Source organism: Gobius niger (genome assembly GCF_951799975.1).
Source record: "Gobius niger genome assembly, chromosome: 3".
Lineage (NCBI taxonomy): Eukaryota > Metazoa > Chordata > Actinopteri > Gobiiformes > Gobiidae > Gobius > Gobius niger.
In genome coordinates, this window is record NC_136854.1 from 29810702 (window position 1) to 29833642 (window position 22941).

Here is a 22941-nt window from a genome sequence, read left to right on the forward strand (position 1 = left end):
AAAACTAACAGCACCTTTCCAATGGTGGATTTCCCCGGTCCGCGTGCACTTCGCCGTAGACCAGCCAGTGTGTTGCCATCATTCTGACAGTGCTCTTGTCCAGCTAAGCCCAGTTGACTCCCTGCGCTTCTCTCACTGTCCTCCACAATAGAGAAATCTATAATTCAGCTGTCACTGCCTCACCCCACAGGCAGCCGGTCCTCTCCATGTCCGTGTCCATGTGTGCGTCTATTGTTTTCTAACCATGTTTTCTCCTGCTCTCTCCCCCAACAGGTAAATCCCAGGCTGGCTTCTCACCTCCACTAAAAGTAAGGAAATCGATACGTGTGATCTCTGCTGCTGCTGTCTGTCCATCTCTCGCCCGCCTCCCCTCTCCTGCTCTAAGCCCTGCACATCACTTGGCAAACATGCACTAGCCAGCTATTTTCTGTTATAAAGAGAAGGGAATAGCGTAGGAACATCAGGAGGTTGTTGAAGCTATAAATACGCATTTGTAAGAAACCACACATGAATCTGGAGAGATCTTTTCTTTTAGTTGTTAATTCAGTTCAACACATCAACATTTCTGCTGAGTTGTTAAGATTATTGTTTAAAATTCTGGTCGTCTCTGATTGGTCGCGTGTCTTTCTCTGTGTGCTCGGTAACATTTCTAAGAGCAATAGTGGCTAGTATATATGTTGGCTCGATTGTACACACGTGACGGGCAATACAATTGTATGGGTCCGGTGTGAACATGTTTTGCACCAATATGCATCGAAACTATAGCATAATAATAATCTCGCCGAATTAATCTGATTGGTAAGATTGATTCATTCGTCAAAACTATCATGCAGAGATGGAGATGGCCCCTCCACCTGCAGCTGTGACATGAACTTGTTGAAAAACCAGGTTTCAATTTATGTCTTGTGGCTAGCAGCCCCAGCACGGCGTGATAAACACACTTGGAGCGGAGGAGCAGCTCAGAACCAATCCGTGATTTAATTTACAGTGCAATCCCTGCACAGTTTGTAGGTTTACAAGGCCCACAGAAGACCAGTGCGTGTTTCTGACAGGAGGGGGCAGTTTTAGGTTTGAACCATGACACAAGTGTATCCAGGAAGTACAGAACGAAGTATGTTTTATGTGGCACGATTGCGCCTAGTTTCTGAACCTGTTCCACTGGTCAATGGCAATAAACCGATTGATTCTGCGGATTACTTAAGACTGCATGAATGTAGTGAAATACTACTCTTGAATAGGGAACAACATTATGGTTAAAGGCTCAAAAAGTATTCTTGCTTGATATGTCCACTTGAACATTTAAAGTCAAATATAATGAATTGGGAGGAGGCCTCGTGGAAGGCCCAGGACACGCTGGTGGGAGTATGTCTCCGAGCTGGCCTGGTGTCGCCTCGGAGTCCCCCCAGAACAGCTGGAGAAGGTGTGTGTGTGGATCGGGAAGTCTGGGCATCTCTGCTGAGACTGCTGCCCCCACCCCCCCGATAAAGTGGAAGAAAATAGATGGCTGGATGGATGGATGGATGGATATAATTAATTTGTTTAAAGGGCCTGTAAAATGCTATTTTAGCCATTCCAAAGTAAACTATAGGCATCTATAATAGAAAACGTTATCTCAATGGCCGCCGCCTGGGCGCCGCCATGTTTATTTCCCATACCGACTTTGAAGCTAAGCAGGGACGGGCCTGGTTAGGACTGGGATGGGAGACCGTTTGGGAACACCAGGAAGCCTGGCGACAGTACTGAGTTTGTGCGTGGTTGGTGCTGGGGGCTGATCCGCCGTCACAACCACGCGAGTGCCCGAGATCTGACTGCCGTGCGTGTGCGCGCATCCAAACAGGGCGATGTGTGTGTGTGTGCGCGCGCGTTTGTGTGTGTGTGTGTGTGTGCGTGTGTGCGTTCGTGCGTGAATGTGTGCGCGCGCACATCCAAACAGGGCGATGTGTGCCATCGTCACTCACCCTAAACTGCAGCTGTAGACGCTCCGCACAGGTGCAGATACATCCTCCAAAACACTTCTGCGTGTCTTTGTTTAAGTCTCTCCTGCAGTTACCGAGGCTGTGGTTCATTATAGATCCAGTGCTGGCCGCATTCCGTCTCCAAAGCTTTGTCTCCGAAAAAAAGTACACGCAAAACATTGCCCAATACACGAGCCTCTAATCACACGCGCTGCTCTGACTGATTTATCCTCCGTGTGAGTAAAAGCGAAAATGAAACTACCACTTAACGAGCGCATGGCCTGCACTGCGTAGTTTTTTTTCTTTTTTTTTACTTTGCTGCTGGACCATTTGTTTTCTATTTTGCTTTCACGTATTGTGAGCCCAGAGGTACATTTGATTCTAAAGCAGCTTGGAAAGCATTGCCAATTTTATTGTAAGGTTATAAATACTGTCTAACAACGATCATTAGGCTATTTCAGTTCAAAACCAACTTATTATTTTTTTGATTGTACACTACCGTGATGCACCAAACCACGGGTCCTGCACCGTGACCCAAACCGTTAGAGCTGAACCCCTAATATTTATCAATAATTATTACGCTGTCTCTTCAATTCTATTCCCTGACTTTAGCGAACATATTGTCGTTGTAGTTTATAAGAAAGGAGTACGGGTGCATCAAACACTCCAATTGCGGTTTGTTTGAAATTATTTTTAGCATTCATTATTTTACACATTTGTAGTGGCCATAGTTTTTGGACTGGGTTGGGAACCACTGGTCTACAGCTGAACTGTGTGACGGGTTGGACATTTCTTTGTAATCACTAATAATCTCAGAATATCAAATGTGGAGACTAGCGAGGCCCGGCCGAAGGCCGGGTCTCAGCTAGTATATAATATAGGCATATTTATTATACATTATATAATATATTGTAGCGATACCACTATGGAGTACTAATTTCTTTTAGGAAATATAAGTATTTTCTGGGGTTATGTTTTTTTTTAACCCCGCCTCTCTCCGAGTTGATGCAACAATAGCTGATGTTTTGATTTACTTACTGCTCTGGCCTCTCCATCAGGTGTTTTTATTGTAGGAATCGCGCCGGTTATAAGAGTTAATCTCTCGGACTTTGGTCCTGCCCAAGGTCTGTCAAGCAGCCATTGGTGATGTGACGGTCAGAGGCAAGCATATTCTGACTGGTTAGTCACAGCCAGAACTATGATGTTCTCTGGTCATCCTGAATGACCAGGTTATTCCATCAATGGATTTCTTCTATCCTGATGGCACGAGCATATTCCAAACATTTAATCCAGATGTAAGCATTAGCGATTTTACCTCTGTGTAAAGACAATATGAGCTTTCAATATGAAAATGAAACGGCCATATTAATTAATCCCATCAGTGGATATGGAGTTCGAGAGTCTTACAAATTTGCATCTTTGATTGGGTCGGCACTAAACCTGGTGAGCCACCATCACCCCACATAACATTTTGATCCATTGCATGTTCGCAGTGCACATCCCACTTAGCTACAATTTATATTCCCTTTGTTTCTCCTCCTTTCTCCCCCCTCTCTCTCCGTGAACTACCGCTGCCCACCTGAGCGCACCTGCACAGAGCCTCGACTTTTGCAGCGAACAGTCAAACAAAGTGGAGATTAGCCCCGGCCCTGTTTAATGCACGCACTATATTCCTCAGACCGCTGGACTGTATGTTTGGGCTCTGGCATGTGCCAAAGCCTTCCCGGATTATTCTTTGAAACAGTAATCCCGCTCCGTCCTGGGATGATGAACAGAACAAGTCCTCTCTACCAGCTCGCTGCTCTGAGCCTGTCTGGACACCGGCAGGAAAAAAAAAAAGATTAATATGGAGGAAGAGGAGTGAAACGTAGCCATTCAGATCGCGTTGGCTTAATCTAGCCGAGTCAGGCGCAGTGTGGAGGGCTGCTGGGGTGGTCGGAAGAGGTCATGCAAGAGAGAGAGGAGATGGATTTTCTGTCTCTGTGGGAAAGTCTGGTTAGTTCTCTTTTTACAGGCTTTTAAATGAAGTTTAAGACCACCGTTGGACACCCTTTATATTGCACATGGATTGATGTAGAAGACGTGTCTGTAGAACAGGTCAAACTACAAAACTCATTCGACAACATTTTTTAACAAGCTATAAGCAAAGGCTGGTGCAGTGAAGTGGGTGAACTGCGCAGCACAGGCAATTTGCATGTTGGAATCATCCGAACAAGTCTGGTGAAGCCAGAAGCAAGGAGTGTCACGGCGTGAGGCACTCGTTTTCAGAGGTGAAGAGTGGGACGGGCTTTAATACGCGACTCCAGGAATGTTTTTTGATGAGGGAAAAACATGACGTAAACCAACAAACTGAGCTTCTAACTCGAAAAAGTTATTTTTGAAATTAGTTAGCTCTACCGGCAAGCATGCTCATCACTACAAGGAACAAACTTTAACCACACACAGAATTAGAACAAGTTTGGTGAAGGTGCTTAGACCACAAATTGTAGTGGAATTTGACCTATACCGGAGTGTGGGCTGGCATTTTGCGGACAAAGATGGAGGAGGACTAAATATTATGCTTACCTATTTTGTTTTCTTTTTGTAAGATACAATTATTTTTACAATTATTTGACTAAAAATAAGCTTTGGCAACCTAAAAACATAGTCCTAGGGTATATCTGAAAACACTGTAGGTATGAATAAGATGTGCAACAGGCATGTCCAAATATGGACAAAACTAAGATTTAAGTAATCAAATATGGTGCCTGCCTTTTTCATGCTGTAATTTTACTTATTTCACTATGTCCTCCAAAACCAACACACATATCATCACTTAGGAAGAAATGTATCATGAATAAGCCAAATCAGCATTGTCAGTACGCATAAGTGGTCATAGTCCAGTCAAAGTTCACAACTCCCCACGGTGTCAACAAAGCCCATTAAAACCACACTATCATAGTAGAACAACCGGCTACTTAGTGACTATTACGTCGCTTAAAGTGGTTTTGCGGTGATATGCAGGTTCACATTCATTCTCCATTGCAGTACGACTGTCCACGTGGGCTTAATCCGTCTATGGAAGAGTTTTGCCCTATTCACGAGTGCAATAAAGGAACCTCACAGCGTTGCGTATGTGAGCTACTCATCAAATTTCCTACTGAAAGAAAAGATCCAGAACGTCGTGACGAATTGATTAAACTAGTAAATTTGACATATAGCTAACTAGTAATGCTATTTGTAACCAATACGCCGATTTACTTCATACAACAACTTTTTTAAATTTATTTTAAGCAAGGGCCACAAGTTCTTTTTCTCTTCCCAGTAACACTGTATCCCCGTTTCTTACAGAATTCTTTCAAAACATCGATTTTCAATGCTCAAAATATTCAATATCTGTGTCACACTCGGTCATGTTAACAGTTTGGGATACGATCTGGGTAGTCCTGACCTTTAACCTGGACCAGCATGCTTTGCGCTCGTGAGATGTCAAATCCGCTTATTTAGCCAGACTTGGGTTTTTTTTTTAGACTTCAGAGAAAACAGGAAGTTCAGAGCGTGACCGGACTACATGCTTCTTTACCTTACTGATGTGCAGCAGTTAAGCCATATGTAAAGTGTGCGGACATTACTAAAACTAGTCACTTGCCTAATAATGGGTTCAAATCTATATGAAGTAGTATTTTGCATAATATTCCCCGTAATTTAAGTATGATCATGGATAGAAATTAAGTGGCTATTTAAGCACAGATTGGCGGCAAGTGATCAGTAAGTTTAAGCAGGTGCCAATTAACATACATGTAGTTGTATGTAGATATGTATCCTGATGAAAAGGCCTTCCGTTATTCGTCATTTCATTATTCTGTCTGTAAAAGTTTAGGTCAAAACACTCACGAGCCACTGAAGCATCTCTATAGGCACAATCACACGGGCGCAGCGCACACTGGCATTTGAGTTAATGACATGGAAATAACTCAGAAACAGTGAAGTGGCCACAGTCCACTTGACATTTGCGGTTTGACGTGGGAGATTTTCAGTCATATGGTCCAGATTGATCTCTTTTCACACTTCACTTTGTATGGTTACAGCTACGGGTTAGGCAATTTTTCACCCAAGTCATTTCTGTTCACGCAATACTTTGAGGGAGCAAATCTGCAGGAAAAGTGGGTTGGTTTTTAGGAAATTTTTTAGGGTGTCTTGTGTCGTTGCTTAAAATAAGTGTTGAGTCAGCTTTATGTTTTATGCTTAAATCAAAAGATATTTATGAGGAAATACTGCATTTCTACCATGTTAGATATACTGCTTCATCAAAGACATACTATATCATGAGTGGTGTTTTGTAATCTGCACATGTTATAGCATTCGAACGTGCTTAGTCCCATGTCCGATCAATGCCACGGTGTCACATTGATAAGTTTTTGTTTTTAAGTCCAGAGGGCTATACAAAGCTGGTTGAACTTGTCCTGGATTAGTTCCTCTAACCTGGGCTGACAAACCCAAACATGGAGTAAGTGGTACTACAAAGCGCGTTTTCAGTTGGTTAAGTTAACCCAGGGGTTTCTCTGAGGATTTGTGCGTGAGTTCATGTGAATACTGATAATATATTATACAGCCCCATGAACGACACAAGTCTGATCCGAGCAGCACATAAGGAGTATGTTCACATTTGTCAACAACAATCTTTCTTACAACTGAAATGCAACACATATTGTTAGGGGTGAGAAATTATCGTTACTTCATGAAATCCATGTGCGCTTTGAAAAAAAGGACTTCTCTCCTCCTCTTCCATCTTCTTCTCGCTCCCTCCGCACACCACAGAGTTTGAGTGACAAAGCCGTCTTCTTATCTAAGCTGAGAACAAAACCTAGTCCAGAGAAGGTTGTGAGCGAAGGGCATGCTTCCATGGAGATCTCCCCCGCTACAAAGTTTTCCAGCTTTGTAGCCAGGGTGAACCCTGAACTTACCACGCTAACCCTCTAACCCAGCTTCGTAGTATACCTCTCTGGTGAGACTTGTTCTGAACATGTTCAATGTGAAATTTTTTTCAGTGCAGTTTAACTTTTTTGAAAGTTTGTTTTTTGGATTGTTGTTAGCTTAATTTCACTATTCCGTTTTGCACTGAGCCACATTTGCGGCTCTCAAGTCCTTCACTGTCGTGTTTATACCTAAAACTTTGTCACGTACATTTTTCTAAGTTAAAAGATACCAAGGCTTAAGTGTTTGAAGTACTTTTTAAAGCCTAATTAATTTCAAATATGCTAAACAGAGTTCCAGGAGCCTTTAAAATGTTCCGTCCTCAATTCAAAAATAGCAAGCATTGTTTTAAGCTTATTAAATGAAACTTTCTGCTGTGTTTTTTGGTTTGTTTTGTTTTCTTTCTGGCATGTACCAGCAAGCACTCCTTCTCTTTTCTGAAGACTAAGAGATATAACTTACTGATCAGCCATAAACTAATCTACTCAAGTCTTATATTGTTTGTGTCCTTTTATAGCTGTTTGTTATAGCTTGTGTTATATTAGTCATAATTTTGAGTCACCACTTAGAGAACACGTAAAGGCAATTTACATGTGTTTATCTGGAAAGATATTAACTTGTCTCTGGGATAAAAAAAAAAATACAGCAGTTACATATTGTATGTAGCAACATGCAAGACTGGCCTCACCTTGGCACATTTACACTGCACAGAGTGTCAGAAAACGTGTAATTCTCTGCAAGTCTGCGATAAAGTAAACCTGACGATTTCTCCCAGAAGCTGCAAAAGTTAATTTGTCTCTATCGCTGCCTGTAAGCTGTAAAAAGGGGAATGCACCTGTTTTGGGATTTTGCCGCTGACTCCTGTAATCCCTTAATGAGCAGAAAGGGGATATTATGTAGAATCAACATTTAACAGCTTTTAGCAATGTAACCATGTGTTTCCCTGTTCAAAAACATCATGGAGTAGTATTTTACTTAAAGGTGTATTATGCAACTTTTGAGAGAAAAAAATGTGGATATTTGTGCATATTTGACCTTGTTGTGACCCAGCGGCTGTATGAGTGGTCAGCATAGCGCATCTACTTTCCATCACAGTGGTTTCTAGGACGCTCCAGGATCAGTTGTCTGGAAGGTTTTCCCTGCTGACTCTGCTCTCACCAGAAATCCGACAAAACAAGTGATCCAGGAGCGTTGTAGAATCCACCGTTATCGAAAGTAGAGGCACCATGCTGACCACTCGTACAGCCGCCTGGTCGCTACAAGGTCAATTCCGCACAAATATCAGCTTTTTTTTTGTGTGCATAAAAAGTTGTATAATGCACCTTTAAGTAATGTGCTATATGCATGCAACAAAAAATAATGGTCCTGTCTTTAGAGTATAAATACAGACGATTCCTGCAGTCAAGTACCAAAACAATCAAACTAGATATGACTCTTTAAAGCTGGTGTCAGATAGGCCTTTTTGAACAGTCACTTACCCCATCCCCATTTGCGCTTGTGTGATGTTTTTGTAGAGTGTAAAAAAAAAAAGATGGAAAAATAAATAAATAAAGGTAAGTGAATAAATTGTCCCCCCCCCCCGGCTTGTGCCAATGGGTCTGACCTGAACATGGATTTTAGGTCAGCCGCCTCTCAAACGGATGTAATTTTACGCTTAGTTGATTTTGCTCAGACCTTGTTCTCTAATCACAACAGGTTACGGGTTATTGGACAAATGTCACGCTCAGTCAGTGTTACTTATCTGCTGATTGGAGACCAAACACACTTGATTTTTTTTGTTGTACAACGCCCTGATGAGGTCAAAATATGTTAGAATCCCACTTCTGAATAAAAGGAAAGCACTTTTCATCCTCTTCATCAGTGTGCCTCAGTGTGATCAGTTTGGGGTATTTTTTCTCTTTTTTACAGAAGGGAAGAAGCTACGGGTAACACAGACTTTTCATCTCAACTCCCTATGTGAGCAATACAATCCAGGAACCTTTTTTTTGGTGGCTAAATTTAGATATAGAGAATACTGCCTGATGTCCCTGCCCACACCTCCACAGTTTGCACCAAAAGATGTCACACAAACTAATCTGTTGTCGACCCGCCTTTAAACTTTAAACTTGATAATGACAAGCATTTGCTGTGGTATTGTTTCCAAAAGCTTTTGCCATACCTTGTTGAGTATAATGGAATACTTGTTTTTAATACTCATTTTGAGTAACTGTATTCTGGTAAAGAGGGTATTTAGAATACAGTTCAAATACATTGCAGTACACAATCCTTACATTTCAGTTTCATATTCACGACATTACTAAAAAAGGAAAGATCTAAACTGTATGTCTTGTCTCTTTGTCTGTTTGTCTCGTCTTGTTCTAAGTTTAGTCTTGAGTTGCCGTTGGACCAAATGTATTGTGTTTTTTGTATTGTTCTGTTATTTATTTATTTATTTATTTATTCTCAATGTCTAATGAATAAAAAAAAAAACACCAGGGAAAAGTTCTAGCTCTATGTTCTATGTTTCTAACCGGCATAACAAGCGTAGCCTAAATGTTTTTTTTATCGTACGCCGCTTTTTGTGCATGAATACAATGTAAATCAATGTGAAAGTATAAGTATTCTGAATACATTACTCTAATTGGACAAAGTAATGGATCACGTTATGAAATACACTTCATGGCAAGTATTCAGTTTTCTGTAACTAAATTTCAACCTGAAGAGACTCACAAAGACAGACTGCGTTAGAGAGGTTTTATTGAACATGAAACGTGATTGGGGCTCGGACCCCGGCGGAAGATTGCATTAACAATATGTGATACATGGCATTGATGAATGATGGCCAGAATCTTACCCCGGAGCCAGGACACTGGTGGTGGTAGGATGAGACCTGGGGCGGCCGGTCGACCCGATGAGCAGGCCTGAGGAGAGGCCAGGCGGAAGAGGGGCGGAGGAGGGTCGCACCACAGCTGGGAAATGGTCAAGTGATTGACCGGCAGGCTTAAAGAAGGGGACCCTAGCCGATGAATGGCTGAAGCAGGAATAAGCAGCTGCGATGATTGGCTGACGCGAAGGGGGGCGGCTTGAGCTGGGGCCGTGATTGGATGATTAGTGAAGGTTGCCCTTGATGAGGCGAGGAATGAAAGCTGCAGGTACGTTTCCCAGATTGAATTTTGCATTTCAAAGTGTTCTCCTGGACTCTGTGGCCAGTCCATGTGAAAAAAGTATATAATTTCAAGCTTCCTGAACCACTCTTTCACAACATGGCCAGGCAGTGTATATATTCCATAGTAAACCCAATGATTCGTATTTAATCCCAACATGCCGTTAACCGTGATGTTGTTTTCCAATGTTCCTGAGCTTGATTACACTTAAATCCCCAAATGTTTATTGACCTCCTCATAACCACGCGGCTTTATTTACCTCCCGCTCTCGCGCGCTCCTTATTTTATTTTTCCATCCCTGAACCAGTTAATGCCAAATCGATGCCATTGATCTGCTGCGCCCGATGTTCCTCCATCATACTCACAGCGCAGGAACACAGTCTATACCGACACTCCTCTCTCACGAACGGCGTCATAAAAGCCCCGACAGTAGAACCAGGACTGAGAGACAATTGATTAAAACATTACACCGCTAATTGACCGGTCTCATTGATCCAAGCCCCGCACACACTCACGCACACACTTTGAATTTGCGTAATTATACTTTAAAGAGCTCCTCCTACACCTAATGCCGTCTCTCTCTAAATGCATCATTCATTTAGGTCAATGGCGGGTTGGTGATAAAAAGCACACGAGGGCCGGCGGACGCGGCGCAGTTCAAATATTCATTAAAACGTAATGAAGGTAAAGAAAATGATTGATCGGGTTTTATTAGGCGCTCGGTCGGGGATTTGAGGGTGGCCTTTTGTTAGCTGATTACACTGCGGTAAACAGCTAATTGGATCAAGGGGAGCGGCAACATTTGCAACGTTTAAGGGCAGATTAAACCAGGGAGTGCTTTATTTACAACTTCTGTGAATGGATTTAAGGTGATTTGGTGCATAAAAGATCACGTAAATTCTACATTCAGTTGTGTAAATTGACGGGGTTCATATTTTTCTGCCCTGGTTGTTTTAGTGAAGTGGGTCATGCCCTCAGAATTGATTTAGTAGACATTTTTGTTGAAGTGGATTTATTCATCCTGTACACTACATGAACATCATTTCTTTCTATGAGAGGTCAAAACCTACATCTCACAACTACTCAGGACCCTAGGACAGAACTTTATCATTCGAAGGGTACGCGTTGTTAGTGGTTTAATAGAAGTCATGGCTGATACATTAGTTTGTCATGGGCAGCCTTGTCGAATCCCAACAAGAACCATTTAACAACAGATGTAGCGGCGATTGAAGTTGTATTTTGATTATGAAGCCAAGATGACATCTCAAAAAACAAACATATGACTTGAGTTTTGTCCTTGCATTTTACTATATTGAACCATATGTTTGCAGATTATGTCCAACATGTTCAGAACAAAAGGAAACATAGCTAAAATCACTAGAGACATCATGTCACCTCACCATAAACACACACACACGCACATACTACACTTTTTACTCATATGTTGTTGCTTTTGCATTCCATTTCCTTTGCTGTACTCTCATGTCAATGTATTGTCTTGTGAGTCTGTACAGTAAGTGTTATGCATTACAAAAAAAAAAAAAAACTTCTCTACAACAAAACAGTCCAGTACGACTGAGCACACACACGATCTACATATCACTTAAATCTTGTCAAATGTAGTAAAACAGGGCCAAATTACAAAATGTTTTCACCATAAGTTGAAAGGAATTAATGAATCATTTTTGTGTTGTGCCTTGCCATGTTCAGCTACTAGTGTTGTCACGATGCTGAAATTTCAAAGTTGATTTTGATACTGAAAATAAAACTCGATACCGATTTCGATACCACAGTAAAAAAAATAAAAAATCATATTTGCTGTATAAGAAACTCTTCTGTATTGTCTACATTGCAGAACACTCAACATTATAGTAGAATTGGTTTTCTCTAACGAACTGTTTTTGCACTGTATTTGGCGATTTAATCTACTATATAAAGTGTTTACAGACTGGATTTGGCCCTGGCCCATGTCCTTCAGGTTAAACACTGTCTGTTTCTGCCTTCATGAACAGCAACAGTCACAGCTGTCACATTTAGGAGCAGAACAGTGCATTAGTTCCAAGCACAATGTTAAAACCTCGCCTTTAAAATTCCTATAAATATATTCATGAGTTAAGTACAGATAGGTAACATGTGACTTTACAGTTGACATTGGTAAAATTTCAGTTTGTTGAGATTTTTTAGGAGACAAAACAGCTTAATAGCCAATGCTAGCTGATACATGTAAACCAATGGACGCTGCTAAGCTAACATTAGCATTGCCAATTCTACAGTTTCTATAAAAACGCCTGCTCCTTTCAACCTGGTACTGCACCAGTATTCAGATTCTACACTTCGACAATGGACATTTAGTTCTAGATTTTTATTCAGAGTTTAAGAGAGTACTTTTTAGCTCTTTGATCGTAGCACACAGGTTCCTTCCTGTGCTCTGGGAGCGAGCAAGAGGAGGACGGAAACACAGAAAGTATCAATACCTGCTCAAATTAATATCTAGCTTCGATACCACTTTTAGTATCTACTTAGTATCAAGGAATTGATTTTTTTGACAACCCTATCAGCTACACTGTATCTTCAAAGTGACACAACAAAAGTCAAGTGGAGACTGTAAGTGCCTTTGTCCAAAAATATATTTTGCCCGAACAACAATGTCGGTGAGGGGAATCATGAGCCCATTCTTTACAAATACAACAATGACTTTTAAGTTTTCCAATCATCCTGGGTTGGGTGGCTCATAGGGTGGTCAGTCGAATTCCATGGGGGGGGACAAGTGCCACCCCAGATCCCCCTTCTAGCTCTAGTCTTGGTTCATGTTCAGTATTGTTGTTCAAGCACGTGTTATTAAAGTATTTGTTTTATGAATGTAGTTTCCGACTAGAGTTTTCCAAAGGCTTTAGGCTATCGGCCACAACATGCTTCTTTACACACACTCATTTGATTCATATGAACTAATTACCAATCCATCTGTAACATTCCAACTGTACTTTCAAGCGCTAACCAACCAACTCTTGTGCTCATAATTACAACTTTACATCACAACAACGTCAGTGTATTTTCTGGAAAACAAGCTAATAAAAAATACCTCATAACCCAATTAATTCACTCAGCGTGATTTTCAGATGAAACCAACAAGCTTAGCGGTACCATTTCCTCCCAATTTCCTTTTGTCAGGCTGGCTGAAACACCCTTAAGTATTTAGCGTTCACACAAAAAATAATTGCTTTCTTTTTTTCCCCCCCTTTTGGTAATTATGAAAGGCATTTTATGAAGAATGCAACTTTTACACAATAGCAAAGGTTTACCGTTGCATGTCACTCCTCTGTGGGAGAGAATCGCTTTAAAAAAACTAGCTTTAATTAGCGCTGCCTCACACACTTTGAACATAAGTCGTGTGCGGACATAGGGAAGTAGGAGACAGTATAGGAGATATTTTTGAAATGTCCCTTTCTCTCTGAAACACACCTGTTGCAGCCCGGCGTGACGCGACTCGGGCCAAACAGCGCGCCTCGACTCGCCGCGTGTCGCCAATTAGGAGCAGCCTTAGGTGGGGACCCCTGCTGGGGTTAGGGCTCCGGACCAATTACTGGCCGTGATTTATACCCGCAATAACGCCACAGACACACACGGGGCAGTGGCGCGCAGGAAGCGGAGAGAGAGATTGGAGAAAGACAGATTGCGAGGGGCTGCACGCGCAGTAGATGCATAATCAAAACAGCGATGTCGTTACGGGCCCGCAGCCCCCTGTACGTGTTATGATGATCAGCAATTAGCCGTCAACCACTTCGGTCCCGAGTGTTGGAGCACTCAAGGCTAAAGTGGGCTTCAATCACTCTGTGGGATTGTTAGCTTTAATAAAAGTTCCCATTTTTCCTAATTTCTCTGAATGTGTTTTACACTGGGAAAGGCATGTGTTTGGTCCTATAGCTGTCAGTCACTTTTCAAGCCAAATGCAGAATGAACTATGGACGACCTCAACCTCCTGGGGCTGCAAAAATATAGGGCCGCATTATCTTTAGCACAATGTGGGGTGACCAAACAATCAAGCTACAATCTTTCGTAAAATCATGAAGAATTTCCAGTGTATGCTAATGCAGCCTAAATGTAAAGTTATATATTTTCATTTTTGGGCATCAGATCAGAACATTGTCAAACTCAGCTGTTCAAATAATAAATGAATGAAAATAAAAACAAATGCTTGCTTAAAGGGGCTAGATGCAGGTTGGTCATTTTTGTACTCACTACTGCCACCTCAGGTCTTACATATAACTGCAGTTTCAATATTAAAGGGGCTATGGGGAGTTTAAACATGTTAAAATTATGTATTTTCCTCCCCCTACATGTTCCAGCCATGTCCTGTGTAGAATGAGCTCAGACCTGTTCACCACAACTGCCTCTAAAATCCTGCACTGTCACTCAAAAAGGTGTCACTTCGGGTCCGAATTGCCGTCATGCACAAGTTTAATATAGAAGGTGCAGTTACACACATGGCCTGAGGTGGCAGCAGTGAGTATAAAATGGCCAACTTGCATCCAGCCCCTTTAGGCAGAAATAACACTTTATGTAACACCTATTTTTCCTCCATATATATATTTTTTCACTCCCCCCCCCCCCCGCTATATTTTTCCCCCGATTTCCCCCCCTTTTTCATTTTTTTTTCTCCAACATGTAAAGACACTTTTTTTTTTACTTTTACATTTTGATGAACAATAGCAGCAAAACTTGATTATAAAGAATGTATATTTCTTTTCGGTGCCTGCTTTTGATACTTTTCTTTTTCCGATACCAGTATTACCTAAACCATTTTATCAATACCAGACTGCTATTGTTCAACGGTACTCAGCCCAGAGGGAATAAAGATCAATTTTTTCCCGAATGTGCCACTTTTCGGCACTGGGTTCTGGAGCAGTATGCTTTTTTATGGGTTGGCGTTTTAGACAAATGTTTTGCGTGTTTTTGTCATGCTGTGCCACTTTTTTTGTGTTATTGTCGCTTTTCCGGCACATTTTTGTTGCTCTTTTGTCACTTCTTTGTTGTATTTCCATCCTCGCTTTCGTTGCTACACTTTTTTTCAAGAAGCTTTTAGATTTGGGTAAAGCCAAACTGGACAAAATATGCTCAGTTCAGGTGAGGGTGGCGTGTTTACATGCACGGGCCCCACGTGTGTTCGTTAACATGTACTTTCTCAACCAAATTAACAAAGAAAAAGAGTTGTGTGTGACAAAACTATTCAATTACATAAAAACTACGAGTGCTACCCTTCTCTTATGTTCATTGCAAAGGTTTTTTAAAGTTTAAAGTTGTCTTCTGTACTTGGCTGTTTCGAGTTGAACATGTTTTGCACCTCATCCATTCACATGGCACCTCTGGTCTGCAAACTATGTTCTCCGACCGTGGGCAGGACAAAAAAAAAATCTTGCTAATGAGACTGAGATACCATCAAGATCAGGACAATAAGCCCGTTAATGAGAAGATACCAGTTTGACTTGGACCGGGTGGGGCTGTTGGTAAGTCAAACTAAGCGACCTAATAAAATACACACAAAAAATGAGGTCTGAAAAATATTAGAGTGCTTATCCAACCTCCAGGGCACATGCTAATCCAGTGTTTTAGAAACTGAACCAGTCTGATTCATTTGCAGTCAACCACAGCGCGGTCCTGTAACTGATTGGCGCACGAGCCCTGCCCTCTGTAGGCTCTTGACTGTATTATCCACTCCCCTTTAATGTAGCAGCTCCAGAAATACAAATTGGGGCTGGGTTTGAGAGTGGAATTAGTGCCATTGCGGCTAAAGTCCAGATGAAGAACGCTTAAATAATAATTGTACTTGCCCATTCTATAATTACCCAATTTAGTCGTAAGAAATTAATAACTCTCGTGGAAAGCATTGCCTCTTGGAGCTGGTCAGTCAAAAATGAACTGTAGGGAATACAATGGGATATTAAAGCTTGACAACACGCACAATGAGCAAATTAATGGGAAGAATGTAATGGAGAAAGCCCTGCTTATTTTTCTCTTAAATGTCTTTTTTAAGTCCTTGTTCAATCCCAATCATTGAGTCATCGGCCAGTCAATAAAAGGAGGATTATATCACTAAATCACTAAAGCTGTAAAACATTGGCACTCTATTCATCCAAGGATGGAGTTGGAGTTAAGAAAGATAAGCTTGTGTTCAATAATGAGTAAAACAGGGGCAAAAAAGTTTTAATGGAAAGAGCATTACAGCATTACAATTACAGGAACTTCCAGAGCAGGCCCTCATTTCCTGTTTGGCTTTGGCAGCTATTTGCGATGCCACATCCATATTTTTCACAGTCTATGATCCATCCACTTCCTCCAGATCGTCTGCGGGAATCCAGAGGCGTGCCCAGACAAACCGAGTCACTCGAGTGAGTCTTTGGTCTTCCCCAGACTGCTTTAGACTAGACATAACGCCTAGTGCTGCTCTATTTTGTTTTTTACATTACATGTAATTAAATTGTATGTTTATGTAGAGCACTTTGGTCTATACCAGGGGTGGCCAACCCGCGGCTCTCGAGCCGCATGCGGCTCTTGGCCAATCAGAGTGCGGCTCTTTGCATGATTGGAGATGTTTAATACAATGCGGCTCTTTGCAAAATAATTGGTAAATATTTCCCATAAACTGTAACAGTCTTTGACCAAAAATCCAACCATCGTCCCACAGACCCTGTTTCCATCTCTACACATGAATGAGAGTCCGTATCTCTCTCCTTTTCGAGGCGGCGCGTAAAAGGAGCCCGTGCGGCAGCCTCAGTCAAAGCGGGATGTAGGTTGAACAACAGGCAGGCAGATCGTGGCACTAGGATCAGCTTCTGTGCTTTTCAGATTTCTGATCAGCTACTCTTTATTTGATGTAATTTGGCCACATATTCACAGAAAAAGATTAAAATTAGGAAATGGAAAAAAGCGGAGCTCTTTTGAAGCGTATGATGCGAAGCGCGACATCGTAACGCGGAAATACGCAAAGTCATGACTTTTCTTTCACACGTGCTATAACTGTAACAGATGCAACTTAAAACAGACTCTCAGATCCTCCAGAGGCTCCTGGTTAAAGTTCATGAACTTTATGCAGCCTAGAGTGCGTTCTCTGCACAGTCCAGTCAGGACGAAGCTGCAGGCACTGAGCGCACAGGCCAGGGGCGAATCAGAGAAGGGGGCTCAGTGGGCAAGGCCCCACATACAAACACACCCCAGAATTAAAAATAATAATAATAATCTAATTCTGTCTCAGTCAGAGCTGAAAGCACAAAATGTCATTTAATATACATGTATTTCAATCTTGTTGAGGAGTAAAACCATTCAATCTAACACAATTATTAAAAAAAAGAAAGAAAAAGGCATAAAGTTATAGTTTATTGTGATTAAATAAAACGGTCACATTCTATTTAATCACAATAAACGACCGCCCCGGAATCTCGCTAATGGTCGGTGCCTTTGTGGCTCTTCACAGGATCAAGGTTGAAAATTTCGGCTCTTGGTCTCTGACTGGTTGGCCACCCCTGGTCTATACCATAGACTGTAGAAAATAATGGACGTCTTATGCTCACTCCTCCCCGTTTACCAGAATGACCACGGCCGTGGGGCAATTCATGGCGGATTTACAGGCTCCCCCTCCCCAGCTCTGACGAAGCATGTTCCTAAAAAGGACATACGGGCGGGATTTTCACCGTAGACTCGGCCCTTGCGTGACGTGTAGCTCGCGCTGCTCCAATGCTAACAGTCCGAGCCTCATTAAATACGAGATTTCAAAAAATCATATTACGAAAACCAGCCTGGTTTCATATATTGTTATTAACCCAGCGTTATCTCAGGAGGAAGATCTAGCCTAGTCTAGGTTTGAAACAATTGAAACCAGGCTTTAAAGTAGTTTTTAACGTGTCTAAAGTCCAATGCTTTTCAATGGGGGCCTAGCGGCGATATGGAGGTACTGCAGCAACGGCGGAGCAATGGCGGCCCCCACGTTTGTGGTCAAAAAGCAGGGCAGCCAGCGGCCATTGGTCTATACCAGTACTTTAAATTTTCTCAATACCTATATTAACATATTTGACTTCTAGAACCAGAAAGCAGAACAATAATGTTCATTTATTCCATTAAAAAGTATTTATTTTATGATAAATTCATTTATGTGAGGTGAAACAACCAAATAATTTCCTTTTAATGCTATCCCTGGACCCAACAGGCTTCAAAACTTGATCTCAAAAGATTTTTTTTTTTTTTTTTCCGATACCTGCTTTTGATACTTTTATTTTTTCACCAGTAGTACCTAAACTTGTTTGTTTTTTTATACCATACTGATACTTTATCTTTTAACCTGCTACCTGCCGTCTTAGGGTGAGAGTTAGGGTTAGCAATTATGCATATCCAAATCTCAAAAGCGTATTGACTTGACAGCTTACATCCTATATGCCGGTGTGATACTTCATTTGAAAACCAAGACCTTCTAGTTTCTAAAACTATGTAAGATCTGTGTGAGTGAAACACAACTTACGTCACCTGTTCTGGCGGCCGACAAGTAGCAGGTTCCTGGCCCTAGTTGTAAAGTGCTGTAGAAATAAACTTTGATCGATTGAACTCAGCTGCTCCGCTCTACGTGAAGGATCAGCGGCTCAACTCCGAGCTCGTCTCCAGCTACTTAGCTAGTCACCCAATCTTGTCCTTTTGGCCATGACCCATATCTCATGACCACATGTGAGAGAAGGAATGTAGATAAGTAAATCGAGAGCTTTGCCTTTTGACTCAGCTCCTCCTTCACCACAACGGTCCGATACAGCGACCATATCGCTGCAGACGCTCCTTCGGTCCATCACTTGTAAATAAGACTTCAAGAAATTGCAACTCTGCATTTGAGAAATTCCCAAGCACATATTTGGGTATGGACTATGTAAAGGTGAAGGTAATTTATGTGTCTAGCACTTTTCATATACAGGTCTGGAAGAGCTTCACAAGTCATCAACACCAATCACTCACACACCACATACATACATGGGCGAAGTGTCTTGGCCAGTGACATAGTATGCACTAGTCAGAGCTGGATTTGAACCGTGGACCTTTGAATTCTTGGATTGATGCTCTGTATTTTTATATTTGAAAGAGAACAAATTGTGAATGGCAGATGCTTTTTGACCAACACATAGTGGCATCATTACAGTCGTAGTTGTTTATGCCAGATTTTTAATCAAATCATATTTCTAAACACTTAACAGCCTCTTATCCATATGCACTGTCCAAACTTCCTCCTCTGCTTCTGTCTTCACTTAAAATCTCCAGAATTGGATTTGGTGATGAAAAGAATGGTTTCGTTTTGATTTAGCGGCGGTCAAAGTAAACAGACCCTGTGCCTGGTACGAGAGGGGGGGGACGCTGCCTCGTGTACGCCGAGTTTAATACACAAAATGACAGTCACAGGAAGCAGGAGTATGCTGGCTTTCTTTTTCTTTTTTTTATCCGTTGCCAAGAGAAATTGGGAGTTTTGTTCCCGACAAAAATATTGAATGTACACGGCTGTAAACGCAAACACCTGGATTGTTTTAACAACAGTGAAGACAAAGATAACCCTGTGATTGGCAGAACCTTTGTCTCCGACCCTTCATGATCCATCAAGTGTCTCAAATACAAACAGATATTGCTGGATTTTTCTTTTAGTGATTTTGTGGATGTTTCTTATAAATTTGATAAGGAAATACACATTATAGATCTAAAAAAAAGTCAGTTTAGCTCTCAGCCTGTAGTCCCTCGTTGACTTTCTGCACATGAACATCACATGTATTATCACACATATATATGTGACCCCAGTATGTGCGTGGAAGGATAATAGCCTGTCGCATGCACATACACACGCGAGGCTGACTGGTTCGTCTGTAGCCAGGGGAGGTCACCTGTCTGCCATGCCGAGTGCAGGATTATCGCACAAATCAGGGGCTTACATGGAGAGAGTGTGAGGTGGAGACACGCAATGCACAGAGAGGGATTTCTGGAGACAAATTACAGTGGAAGGTCAATTCTACCGGGGGAAGACTTAGAGTGGACATATCATGAATAATTGTGGCTTAAAAAAAAAACATTCTCGATTTCAAGTTTAAAAATGTTACATAAAGGCTTGGTCATAATTTCAAGTTGGCTAATTGGCGCTATTAAAAAGTTGATTTTGTACATCTAATTACACAACGGAGATAATTTTTTTCACTCAAACTTGGCTGTACATACTGCTAAAGTGGTGCTAGCCCGCAGTTAGCTTTGCCCGTTAGCTTGTTAGCTTCTTCTTCGTGATTCCATTAGTGTGTATTGGGCCACTGCTTCGGTAGCATGGAAAGTTTCTGGCCAGAGACACCAGGGGGAAAAGAAATCATCCCATTAACACATGTATATTATTATTAGTTACTTAGAACTGCTTTAACTGTTCTGCACTCCAAAAGATGTATACAGTAGGTTAGTTTAAACATCTCAAATTGAGCATAATATTTTAAATTTGAGTTGTTTACGTTTTGTCTATTATTTACCTTGTTCTGAGATGTTTCTGACTCTATTCAAAACAAGAAAATTGCACTCAGCCCATTTGACATTCTTATTTCAAGCAATTTTACCTTACAACCAGTTTGAAATGCCGTCAAACAAGCAAAGTATTCTTAGTCTGATCAGGAAAAAATTCTAAATGAGTGAAAACCTGATCTGCTCAAAACCAGTTTAATATTCTCAATTTAAGTCATTTAAACCCATATTTTGTTGAAACGGAAACCTACACCATCACAAGAAGAGCATGCACCTTGTGCGAGAAGTCAAACCCAGAACTCTAACTGCTGCGCCACTGTGCCGCTCTAATATAATATATATATAAGAGCTTTGAGTAGCGCAAAGATACAATATAATATATTGTAATGCTATGATGCCAAATTCAAACTTTTTACTGCTGACAATTTAAAAGTACAGTTAGTATAACATTAAAGCTTTAGGGTGTCTCATAATAAGACAATTATCTGATATCCTGTAGACACAAGAGGAGCGGGGTCTGTCTCTTATCCAAAAGTGCAGTGGGTTTGGGCTCTGCGTTCAAAGATAACCGTTTCAAAAGTGCCCGACCTCCCTTCTGCTTGTCATCTGACCAAATCTTGGAACACAGTTGCATCATGGCTTCCAGGGACTTAACTTTCTTTTATGACAGTACAGTTGACAGTTTTAAAGAGCCAACCTTCAGCATATGGAAGGTTGTTTATGAGACCACAGTGAAGTGTCAATTCACATGCAGGATCTAGAACAAAAGTCCGACTATAAGTATCTAGGATTGCAAAGTGGACTGGGTTCTTCAGAAGCCTCTTCAGCAAGTAAGTGATGATCCTCCTTTTATTAACTCACAGGGGGCAAAGTAAGTAGTTTGGTTGTGCTGTGTGAGTATAGTGTGTTTTCCAGTGACATCACTGGAGTCGGACATGATGGCGATTCTCACCCATGTACTCACCTATCCAAACAAACAGTACCGCAAAGTTTGAAACAGCAAAATGGTAAATTATTGTCACAATAGATCAGGCAGAGAAATACTTTGCAGTATAACCGTTTACCCAGAGTTGTGCAAAATAAGGGAGAGCAGAGAGAACAATTATATAAATAAAGAAGACAATAATGGATTGCAAGCCTCAATCAGAATTTGGATGGGAAAAATCTGGATAGCATCTGAATATGCACAGCTCATTTTGTAGCTGGTACGTGGATTCCATAAAACTATAACATTGTTTTACATTTGATTAACAGGGTGAGGCCTATGTGTAAAAAGTTTACCATTTTCAATTACCAAGGGTAATTCCAACATGACCTCAAGTTATAGATTTCACACATTTCTAAGAGTGTTTTGTCAATTTCGTATAAAGAGCATGATATCAAATCATATTGATGAGAAAATGGATTTACTTAAGGGAGGCAAGATTGCACGATTGCCAATTGCCCATTTTTTCATTTCACATGGATCATCATCCCCAATAAACTTAAGTTTGTTAATAAAACTTCATTTTGTGCGTTCAGTCTTTCTTTGTACAACTGGTCAACTGTGTAAGAAGTTCTGGGGTCCGATCTTGAGGATTCATTGCGAAACCTTGCTTTTTTGTCCAAAATTGATAATCCGTCTTGTTAATTGGCATGCGCTGTATCTCCAACATGGCGGCACTCCAGGTTCTGGGCCGGATTTGTGACATTCGTGAAAACACTCTATAGAATAAATACTGAATGAAAGTGCACGAAGGCTGAAGCTCTGGTGCCAGTCCGGTGAAAGTTGCATGTAACACCTTAAGCTCTAAGCCTACTTCAGTCGATCAAATGTAAAACTAAATGTTCAGGTCTGGGTTGGGTTCATACAGGACGTGAACAGGGTTGGGTCGGGCAATATTTTTTTGGGGCCTGATCTAAACTCCTAGTTTTCCTACCAATGAAGAACCTATATTTTATACTTAACCCTCAGTGTCCAACCATCTTTCATGATGAGAATGATCGTCACTATGTATTAAAACGCCCAAAGCCAAACTCCCATTGAACTGCGATTTAACTGGGCCTAATCCGAACCTTTGTCTTTTTTATCAATAGCCTCCATGACTAAGCACTTTCAAATTGTCTGAGAGCGCAACAAACAAATGGCAAAGCGCTTTTGAAAAATGTTTGCTGGTGAAGAAACAATGACAGTACAATATTAAACGAAGACAGTCACGGCGAAGCTTAGGCCTCTACAGTACCCATGGTGAGCAAGAAAGAATGTGTGACAGAGTTTTTGTGTGTGTCCGTGACAGTATTGTGCCACCTACTGCTGTGATGCTGCATTTTAAAGAGAACCACTATCAATAAGTAATGACAGTCCCGGCAAATGGCATAATGAAGACCAAAACAAAGCACACGTACAGCCA

The 22941-nt window shown here is 41.3% G+C and overlaps 1 long non-coding RNA gene across 1 annotated transcript in view; it reads left to right on the forward strand.

Annotated features, from left to right (window-relative positions):
• The first annotated feature begins 270 nt into the window (after positions 1–270).
• Positions 271–22941, forward strand: part of LOC306960934 — a 157128-nt gene continuing 134457 nt past the window's right edge. The window contains exon 1 of the long non-coding RNA XR_013792727.1: positions 271–308. This is a non-coding gene — a long non-coding RNA (uncharacterized lncRNA). The remainder of the gene's footprint in view (positions 309–22941) is intronic.